This window comes from Jaculus jaculus, chromosome 7 (assembly GCF_020740685.1).
Source record: "Jaculus jaculus isolate mJacJac1 chromosome 7, mJacJac1.mat.Y.cur, whole genome shotgun sequence".
NCBI classification, from domain to species: Eukaryota; Metazoa; Chordata; class Mammalia; order Rodentia; family Dipodidae; genus Jaculus; species Jaculus jaculus.
Genome location: NC_059108.1, coordinates 84,889,430 through 84,900,338, shown reverse-complemented (window position 1 = coordinate 84,900,338; position 10,909 = coordinate 84,889,430). Strand labels below are relative to the sequence as shown.

Sequence of the window (10,909 nt, the reverse complement as noted above, 5' to 3'; positions counted from 1 at the left end):
AGAATCTCACTCTAGGCCAGGCTGGCCTTGAGCTCACAGTGATCCTCCTACCTAGTCTCTGATGCAGTGCTGGGATTATAGGCTACCATTCCACACCCTATTATTGTTTTGTTTGTTTTCTGTAGGGTCTCACTCTAGCCCAGGCTGAAGTGGAACTCAATATCACAGTTCTACCTAGGTCTTGGATGCAGTACTGGGGTCAAAGTTGTGAGCTAGTTGGGCTGAAGAGATGGCTTAGCGGTTAAGCGCTTGCCTGTGAAGCCTAAGGACCCCGGTTGGAGGCTCGGTTCCCCAGGTCCCACGTTAGCCAGATGCACAAGGGGGCGCACGCATCTGGAGTTCGTTTGCAGAGGCTGGAAGCCCTGGCGCGCCCATTCTCTCACTCTCCCTCTGTCTTTCTCTCTGTGTCTGTCACTCTCAAATAAATAAATAAAAAAATTTAAAAAAAAAAGTTGTGAGCTAGCAAGCCTAGCCTACACTATTTTTGTTTTCTGATGTATGGTCTCACTTTATGGAAGCTCACCTGGAACTCACCACCTGGATCCTCTGACCTCAGCCTCACAAGTGCTGGGATTAAAGGTTTTATGGAGGACTGGAGAAATGGCATAGCAGTTACAGCATTTGCCTGTGAAGCCTAAAGACCCAGGTTTGATACCCCAGGACCCACACAAGCCAGATATACAAGGGGGCACATCTGTCTGGAGTTCCTATGCATTGGCTGGAGGCCCTGGAGTGCCCATTTTCTCTTTCTCTCTATCTGTCCCTTTCTCGTAAATAAATAAATATTTTTTTTAAAAAAGTTTTATCATTATCCCTGGGTAGCACACAGATTTATTTATTTATTTAATCTGTGTGTGTGTGTGTGTGTGAGAGAGAGAGAGAGAGAGAGAGAGAGAGAGAGAGAGAGAGACAGACAAAGAGAGAGGGATGGGGAGGGAGGGAGGAAGGGAGAGAAAGAGAGAAAGTGGATGCACCATGGCCTCTAGTCACTGCAAAGGAACTTGAGACACATGTGCAACCATGTGCTTCTGACTTATGTGTGCTCTGGGAAACCGAAACCAGCATCCATTGGCTCTGTAGGCAAACACATTAACCACTAAGCCAAGTCTCCAGCCCACTTAAGGTTTTTGTTTTTTTTTTTTTTTTTTTTTTTGGAGTAGGTCTCACAATGTAGCACTAGGCACAAATTTTTACTTCTTTCCAAAATTCCAGATTCTTATATGCTGGGGATTATAAGCATTTGTCCCTACCCAGACATCAACCACCACCATTCACTGTTTTGTTTCATTCAGAGGAGGTGTGCCAGTTTACCCAGGCTGACCTTGAACTCTAGATCCTTCTGCCAAATCTTGTCAAGTGTGGGTAAGGATTACCAGCTGCAGATCTAGGTCTTCCCTTCTAGGACCCTTTCCTGAATCCTCTTCCAGTTTTCTCCCTTTGGGGCTGGGATGCAGCTCAGTGGTTGAGCACTATTCTTAATATAGTTTTTGTTTTTAAAAATATATTTTTTAGTCGGGCATTGTGGCACATGCCTTTAATCCCAGCACTTGGGAAGCAGAGATAGGAGATTACCGTGAGTTCAAGGCCACCCTGAGACTACATAGAGAATTCCTGGTCAGGCTGAGCTAAAGTGAGAGCCTACCTCGAGAAATAACAACAAAAAAATAATTAATTAATTAAATTAAAAAAATGTATTTTTTAAGCCAGGCATGGGGGTATGTGCCTTTAATCCCAGCACTGTGGTGGCAGAGGAAGGAGGATCGCCCTGAATTTGAGGCCACCCTGAGACTACATAATAAATTTCTGATCAGCCTGGGCCAGAGTTAGACTCTAGCTTGGAACCCCTCTCAATATTTATATATTTGTTTGATGGAGAGATAGATACAGAGAGAGAGAGAGAATGGGAACACCGGGGCCTCCTGCCACTAACAATGAGCTCCAAATGCACGTGACCCCTTGTGTATGTCTTATGTGGGTTTTGAGGAATTAAACCTGGGTGCTTTGGCTCTGCAGGCAAGTGCCTTAACTGCAAGCCATCCCTCCAACCTGAAGTGGGGGTTTTATGTCTGCAGTTGTAAAACTGGATTATACCATCAGCGGCAGAAATGCATACTTCAAAGAATTTAGGCTGGCAAGCTATGTTGGACACACATTTAATTCTAGCAGTGGGGAGGCAGAGGTAGGAAGATCTTTGTCAGTCCAATGCCAGCCAGGAGTACACAGTGAGTTCCAGGGAAGCCTGGAGTGAGACCCTACCTTAAAAGTAACCACACAAAGATGGTGCAGGTGATTAGGTTAGATCCACATTACTCTTGGGTCTCAGTAAACAGCCTGCTGTGTTACTCATGTCTGTAATTTCTACACGTGATAGGCTGGTCTACACAGTGAGACTCCCATCTTCAAAAGTAAAGATAAGGAGGAGGGAGGGAGGAAGAAAGGAAAGGAAAAAGAAAAGAAGACCTTGTGTCAATTGCATTATCCAGTGTTTATACTAAGCTTTCTTCAACCTATGTCTTTTCCCGTAGAACAGCCAGTAGAATCAGGATGCTGAAAATCATACTGTGGAAAGGGAACTGGAGAGAGCTTTGAAATTCTTTCTTTCTCCCTCTCTCTCTCTCTCTCTCTCTCTCTCTCTCTCTCTCTCTCTCTCTTCCCATCTCTTTACTTCCTTTTTTTTATTATTTTTTGGTTTTATTTATTATATATGTAGATTTATTTATTTGTGGGTTTTTTTGTTTCTTTTTGTTTTTGTTTTTGCTTTTTGGTTTTTCAAGATAGGGCCTTCCTCTAGCCCAGGCTGACCTGGAACTTATGGTGAACCTCCTAACTCTGCCTCCAAAGTGCGGGAATTAAAGGTGTATGCCACCACACCTGGCTGCTGCTGTTGTGGCTTCTTTTTTGTTGTTTTTGTTTTGTTTCTTTAATGTTTGAGGTAGTGTCTCCTCTATCTCAGGCTTTTCTAGAATTCACTGTGTAGTCCCAGGGTGGCCTCAGACTCAAGGTGATCCTCCTACCTAAGCCTCCCAAGTGCTGGGTGAAAGGTGCACACCACCAAGCCTGGTAATTCCTTTTTCAAAAAATTATTTACTAGAGAGAGAGAAACAGAGGTGGGGGCAGGGAGGAGGGCCACATTGTGATTGAGGCCAGCTGTGGCAACATAGTGACTTCAAGGCCAGCCTGGGCATGTTGCTATTGTTGGTCATGTGGAGACCCATCCTGGTGCCTTATGATTTCCACCACTGAGCATTACCTCCAGCTGCTTTTGTTCCTAGGATTTAATAAATATTTATCTATTTAAATACATTTAGCAAGACAGAGAGAGAGAGAAGGGAAACAGAGAGAATGGGCATGCTGGGGCTCCTGTGACTGAAAATTCCAGATGCATATGCCATTTTCTGTCTCTGGCTTTATTTGTTTATTTGTTAGGTTTTGCAGGCAAGTGCCTTAATTGCTGAGCCATCTCTCCACCATGAAAATTTGTTTTGGTTATTTTTTTTAACTTTTATTTATTTATTTTAGAGCGACAGAGAGAGAAAAAGAAGCAGAGAGAGAGAGAGAGAGAGAGAGAGAGAATGGGCTGGCCTGGGCCTGCAGCCACTGCAAATGAACTGCAGACGTGTGCGCCCCCTTGTGCGTCTGGCTTCCCTGGGGAATCGAGCCTTGAACCAGGGCTCTCAGGTTTCACAGGCAATCGCTTAACTGCTAAGCCATCAACCCAGCACCCTGTTTTGTTTTATTTTTGAGGTAGGGTCTCTCCTCTCTATCTCAGGCTGAAATGGAATTCACTATGTAGTCTCAGGGTGGCCTCAAACTCAGTGATCCTCCTACCTCTGCCTTTTGAGTGCTGAGATTAAAGGCATGCACCACTATGTCCTGCTCAGCATGAAATTTTTCACACATATTTCCCCATGTATATAGGCTGGGACTGAAGTCGTAGGCTCTGGTCATCTTACTGCCACACCTTCCCAAAAATATTAGACTACAGTCAAAAATATAAATTTTATCTATTTATTTACTTGGAAACAGGATGTCCTATAGCTCAGCCTGGCCTGTAGCTCTCTATACAACTAACTGAATTTGAACACCTTATCCTCCTACCTTAACCTCCTAAGTGTTGGGATTTAAGGTGTATGCCACCACACCTTAATTCTAAACAGACTTTATATTAGTAAAAATAGCTCTTGAGTTGGGCGTGGTGGTGCATGCCTTTAATCCCATCACTTGGAAGGCAGAAGTAGGAGGGTCATCTTGAGTACCAAGCCAGCCTGAGACTACATAGTGAATTCCATGTCAGCCTGGACTAGAGTGAGACCCTACATCAAAGAAGAAAAGTCGTTTTTGAGCTAGTCATGGTGGTTCATGCCTTTAATCCCAGCATTTGGGAGGCAGAGGTAGGATAGTTGCTATGAGTTCAAGGCCACAATGAGAGAACATAGTGAATTCCAGGGCAGCCAGGGATAGAAGGAGACCCTACTTCAAAAAGCCAAAAAATAAAATAAAACGGTTATGAGCCCAGCATGGTGGCACATGCCTCTGAGCCCATCACTGGTGATGTTGAAGCAGGAAGTTCACTTTGAGGCCAGCCTAAGCCACTTAATGGAACTCAGTCTCAAAAAGAAAGCTTCAGGGCTGGAGAGATGGCTTAGCGGTTAGGCACTTGCCTGTGAATCCTAAGGACCCCAGTTCGAGGCTCAATTCCCCAGTTGCACAATGGGGCACATGACTCTGGAGTTCATTTGCAGTGGCTGGAGGTGCTGGCTTGCTCATTCTTTCCCTCTCTTTCTCTCTCTCTCTCCATCCCTCTTTGCCTATCTGCCATTCTCAAACAGAGAAATAAAAATTAAAAAAAAAAAATCTACAGCCGGGTGTGTGGGGGGATGTATGCCTTTAATCCCAGCACTTAGGAGGTTGGAAGATTGCCATGATTTCAAGGCCACCCTGAGACTATATAAAGAATACCACATCAGCGTGGGCTAAAATAAGATCCTAACTTGAAAAACCAACCAACCAAGCAAACAAACAAAAAAAAACATCTTGTGCTGGAGAGATGGCTTAGCAGTTAAAGTGCCACCCTTCACAGCCTACTAAACTAGGTTTGATTCCTTGGTACCCATATAATGCAAGATGCACAATGTGACACGTGCATCTGGAATTCATTTGCAGCAACTAGAGGCTCTGGTGCGCCCATTCTTTCTGTCTCTCTCCCTTCTCTCTGTCTTTCTTTGCTGGTTAATAAGTAAATAAAAACATTTTCAGGGTGGAGAGATGGCTTAGTGCTTAATCACTTTCTTGTGAAGCCTAAGAACTCAGGTTCAATGTCTCAGTAATCACATGAGCGAGATGCACAAGGTGGCACATGTGTCTGGAGTTCATTTGCTCTCTCTCTTGCTCTGTAATAAAAAAAAATTCATGCTATCATTATTTTTAAAAATAAAGATTCTTGCCATGGATTATTGTTTACATTCATGAAAGTTGTTAATAAGAAATAAATTAAATATAACATTTTTTTAAAAAGCTTCTCTTTTCAGATGGTATTGGGCAATGGGGAGATTCAATAGTTACCAAAGTGCTGAGAGGTGACAGTGTCATGTTCAGCACTAAGTAAGACAATCTATCACACTCTCCATGATTCAGGGACATCTTTCAAAGAGGTGGCTGAAAGAGTGTTAAGAGCCAAAGAAAGGAAAGGAGTGCTTTGCCATACTGTCTTCCAGATACAAAGTGGTGGTGGTATTCATGACTTCACTTTAGAGACAGGCTGTCATGTATCTCAGGCTGGACTGAAACTCTATACAGCTGAAGTTGACCTTGATCTCCTAATCTCAACAATGGGAGGGAGAGTCAAGAGAACCTCAAAGCTTGTGGGCCAGCTAGTCTGGCCTTCATAGCTTTAAACAAGAAGCGACCCTGTCTGTCTCAGAGAGTTCCAACACTCCAAAGTTTTCCACTCACTTCCCCATAGGTAGTGTGGAATGACAAACACCAATTTTAAAGCAAAGTGGGAGAGATGGCTTAGTGCTTAAAGGCACTTGCTTGCAAAGTCGGCCCCAGTTCAATTCTCCAGTACCCAAGCCAGATGCACCAAGCTGTGCATACATGTCAAGTTCATTTGCACTGGCAAGAGCCCGTAGCATGCGTGGTGGCGCTTTAATCCCAGGCAAGAGATAGGAGGATCGCTGTGAGTTCAAGGCCAGCCTTAGACTACTACTTCATGGTGAATTCCAGGTCAGCCTGGGCTAGAGCGAGATCCTATCTGGGAAAAAAGTATAAGTGCATGTCGATTACATATGGAGACAAAAGAAATTCTTTATTCAAACCGAATGCCAAATGTCTTGGGGTACAGCTGGTACAGCATGGTTTTAGCAAACAGGAAGCCATGGTAAGGAGTTAAGGAATCAGAAGAGGCAGAACTAGGAGAGTCGCCATGAGTTGGAGGCCAGCCTGAGACTAGTGATTGCATTCCAGATCAGCCTGGGCGACAGTGAGACCCTACCGCTCCAAAGAAAAGAGAGTGTGAAAAAAAAGAGAAAGTGATCTGTCCTAAGAACAGCATGAGATACTTGAGTCCTCGGAAGGGTCATCGTTTTGGGGCGCCACCACGCCCTGCACGTTTTTTGCTGAAAACAACTCAGTGGCATCAAGGCTCCCTCTTTGGGTCCACAGAAGCCGGCCAGATCCGCGTCGGGCGGGCGGGGTTTACTGGAGGGGCGTGGCACATGCAGATTAGGCAGCGCGCGCAGGCTGCCGGTCACCGTGTTCGCGGGCATCCGCGTCCTGATGGGCCGTATGTGGCGGGAAGAAGGCTTGGGTGACCAGAAAGATTGCATTTTAATCTTCACTGATCCCTGGGGCTCACTGCTCAGTGAAGTCCTACCCTTCCTTTGGCTCTTATATTCTTTCCACCATCTCTTCTTCTATGGACCCTAAGCCTTGGAAGGTGTGATAAAGATGTCTCACCACGGGATGCTTTTTATAATCATGGAAAATGTTAATAAAAATTGAGGAAAAAAATAAAAGAATGCAGCAAAAGTTAAAAAAAAAAAAGGCTTGGGTGTAGAGGGAGAGCAGAGCACGGGAGTGTGCGGTGAGAAGCCGCAAGTGGACGGTGGGACGGCGGGACAGCGAGCGACCGTGAGTTGGGAGGGCGGCAGGCGGCGTGGTGAGCGTGCGGGGTCGACGAGTCATACTTACCTGGCAGGGGAGATACCATGATCACGAAGGTGGTTTTCCTAGGGCGAGGCTTCTCCATTGCACTTAGGATGTGCTGATCCCAGCGATTTCCCCAAATGCGGGAAACTCACTACGGAATTCGTGGTAATGGGGGATTGCGCTTTCCCCTGGTTTCGCAGTGCAAAAATAAGAAGCTACTGATGGTACCTGTTGGTCGTGCGGGTTAGCGCGTAGGGATCTTCCCTGCAAAGCAAGTGTTTTTCCCAAATGTGTCAGGGACCCACCCAGGTCACGTGTGCAAGGAGGGGGTAGTCAGTCCATCTGGGGGTTGTTTGCAGTGGTACGTTTTCCTTTCGTGCCCATTCTTTGTCTCTTAGCCACTACATAAAGTATTAGAAAAAGAGGGAATTAGGGCTGGAGGTATGGCTAAGGTGGCACATGCATCTGGAGTGCCTTTGCAGTGCTTGGAAGCCGTGATGCGCTCATTTTCCCTCTGTGTGTGTGTGTGTCTCTCTCTCTCTCACTGCCTCTTTCTCTGTCCGTGTGTCGCTCTCAAATAAAAAAAGAAGTTCAGTTAAAAAGGGTGTTTGTCAATTATCTGTAGTTTCCTTATTGAATCATTTATTCTGGTGATTAACAGTTATCTTATTCTATCAGGCCTTAAACTTATTGAGAGCGCATTTTTTTAAGTTTTAGTATTTTTTGTTGACAACTTCCATAATTGTAAACAATATCCCATGGTAATCCCCCCCCCCATGTCCCCTGTGCAACTCCACTCTCTATCGTATTCCCCTGCCCCATCAGTCTTTTATTCTGTCATTCTCTTTTCCTCCTATTATGATGTCTTGTGTAGGTAGTGTCAGGCACTCTGAAGTCATGCATATCCAGGTCATTTTCCTATTTACACTTCTGTATTGGAGAAAGAATGGACGCACCAGGGTCTCCAGTTAATGCAAACTGGCTTACCTGCATAATGGGGAATCAAACTGCTCTCCTTTGGCCAGGCAGGCCAATGCCTTAACGGCTAAAGTCCTCTGGAGTTTCTTTGCAGAGGCTGGAGACACTGGCCGGCCCATTCTCCATTTGCCTGTCTTTCTCTCTCTGAAATAAATTGTCATCAAAGCCAGGCATACTGACACTCAAGAAGCAGAGGCAAGGAGGGTTGCGCATTCAAGCCAGCCTGAAAAACCACGAGAAAGTCAGCTGAGCTCTCTCGTTCCTGTGAACGTGACCAGCTGCTTCATGCTCCTGCCTTCCCTATGTGATGGACTTTCAGCCATACAAACTTCCTTCCTTCAGTAGTTTCTGTCAGGTCTTTTGTGGCAACAATGAGAATAATACAGGTATTCGCCATGCAACTTGCTACTCCAAAGATGCAGTAAATCACCTACCTGGGCAGGTGGTTGTCACAGCATCCACTTAGTGAGGGAGGGCACAATTTACTGAGGACGGTGCACATTGTTAACCCTATGGTCAGTCCACAGAAGGGTACCTTTGACAGCTCTTTTTTTTTTTTCTTTATTTTTTTTTAATGCATTGTGGGCCAATGGGTCTCTTTGAATCAGGATTCCAGCGTCTTTCTGACAGAACCAAAGCAGTTCTGGGGACAAGAAGTCTGAGATCTGGGCTTCATGATGACCATTTCTGGTGAAGGTCCACTTCAAGGTTAGAAATAGCTAGTCTGTTAGCCTTCCCTGGCAGAAGGCGGTGCCCTCTGCCAGTCCACACGTGTGGACACACCATGTCCACCTACTGGGAGTGCAGAATGGATTGCAAAAGTGTAAGAAGATCATCATTGCCAGTACTGAAAGGAAAATTCATTAGAGTGAGAGAATGGGCGCACCCGGGCCCCTAGCTACTACAAACAAAAGTCCAGATGCACGTGCCACTTTGTGCATCTGGCTTTAGGTGGATATTGGGGAATCAAACCAGGCCACAGGCTTTGCAGACAAGTGCCTTAACCACTGTGGCATCTCTTCAGCCCTAGGATTTTTTTTTCAAGGTAGGGTCTCACTCTACCCCAGGCTGACCTGGCCTCAAAGTCATGGTGATCCTCCTGTATCTGGCTCCCAAGTGTTGGGATTAAAAGCATGCACCACCATGTCTAGCCCCTAGAGTACTTCTTTTCAAGATCTGAGCTCATGGGTATCTCTCCAGTCCACAATTAAGTTTTGACAGGATAGCTTCAAGTAGAAATCACAGATCTGAATCTTTTTTTTTTTTTTGTGAGGTAGGGTCTTACTAGCTGAGGCTGATCTGGAATTCACTGTGTAGTCTCATGTGGCCTTGAACTCACTGCAATCCTGCTCTCTCTGCCTCCTGAGCATTAGGATTAAAGGCATTCACCAGCTCGCCCAGCTGAATCTCTATTAAATTCACTTTGGTAGCAAGATTAAGTATGTGACTGAAGTAAGGGATTGAACCTTTTCAACAAGTCTAGCTGCCTGTACCCAGGTTAGAGGCACTCTCAGGGCCAGGGCTAAAACAAGAAGCTATTGTTCTAAAGCCTAATCCCAGACTGATTGTTTGGTTGATGCTGGGGATTAAACTCAAGGTGTCACACATGCTAAGCAGACCATCTACCTACTGCCAACATATATGACCAACCCAAGTTCCAGGTTTTAATTTTTTGTTTTGGTTTTTGTGTTTTGTTTTTTGAGGAAGCATCTCACTCTAACCCAGGCTGACCTGGAATTCATTATGTAGTCTCAGGGTGGCCTCGAACTCATGGCAATCATACCTCTGCCCCCCAAGTGCTGGGATTAAAGGCATGTGCCACCATGCCTGGCTCTTAAAAAAATAGTATTTATGTATTTGAGGGAGACTGTGTGTGTGTGTGTGTGTGCGTGTGTGCACGCGCACACACACACACACACACACACGTGCGCAGTAGCAAGTGTTAGAATGGGTGTGCCAGGGCCTCCAGCCACGGCAAACCAACTCCAGACCATGAATCACCTGGGGTATCTCGCTTACGTGGGTACTAGGGAATTGAATCTGGGTCCTTACGCTTCACAGGCAAGAGCCTTAACCACTGAGAAACCTTTCCAGCCCAGTAAATATGTTTTTAATTAAGTAAGTATCAAGCATGGTGGCACATGCTTCTAATCCCAACATTGGGGATGGATAGGTAGGAGGATTTCTATGAGTTCAAGGCCAACATGTGATTAAGGAGTGAGTTTCAGGTCAGCCTGAGCAAGATCCTGTCTCAAAAAAAGAAATTTTTTTTTTTTTGGAGGTAGAGTCTCACCGTAGCTCAGGCTGACCTGAAATTCACTATGTAGTCTCAGTGTGGCCTTAAACTCAGAGTGTTCCTCCTATCTCTTGCTCCCAAATGGGGACTAAAGGTGTGCACCTCCAAGCCTGGCTTTAAAAAAATAAGAAAAGAAAAGAAGAAATTTTGAGCTGTAGTGATGGCTCAGAAATAATGTACTTCTTTGCCTTCAAAGCCAAAGCACACAGGTTCAACTCCCAGAACCCATGTAAAACATATGCACATGACGGAACATGTATCTGGAGTTCTTTGCAGTGGCTAGAAACTGATGAGCCAATATTGTCTCTTTCACTCACTATATCTCTGTCCTCTCTTTGTCTCAAACAAACAAACATATTTGAAACTCAAGCCAAGTGTGGTGGCACATGCCATTAATCCCCCCACTTTGGAGGCAGAGGTTGAGATATGCTGTGAGTTCAAGGCCACCCTGAAATTACACAGTGAATTCCAGGTCAGCCTGGACCG

At 45.2% G+C, this 10,909-nt stretch overlaps 1 non-coding gene across 1 annotated transcript; it reads left to right on the top strand.

Annotated features, from left to right (window-relative positions):
* Window positions 1-7,183: 7,183 nt before the first annotated feature.
* On the top strand, window positions 7,184-7,340 carry LOC123462678. Its single transcript, XR_006638459.1, has one exon. It is a non-coding gene; the product is annotated as a U1 spliceosomal RNA (small nuclear RNA).
* The last annotated feature ends 3,569 nt before the right edge of the window (window positions 7,341-10,909 follow it).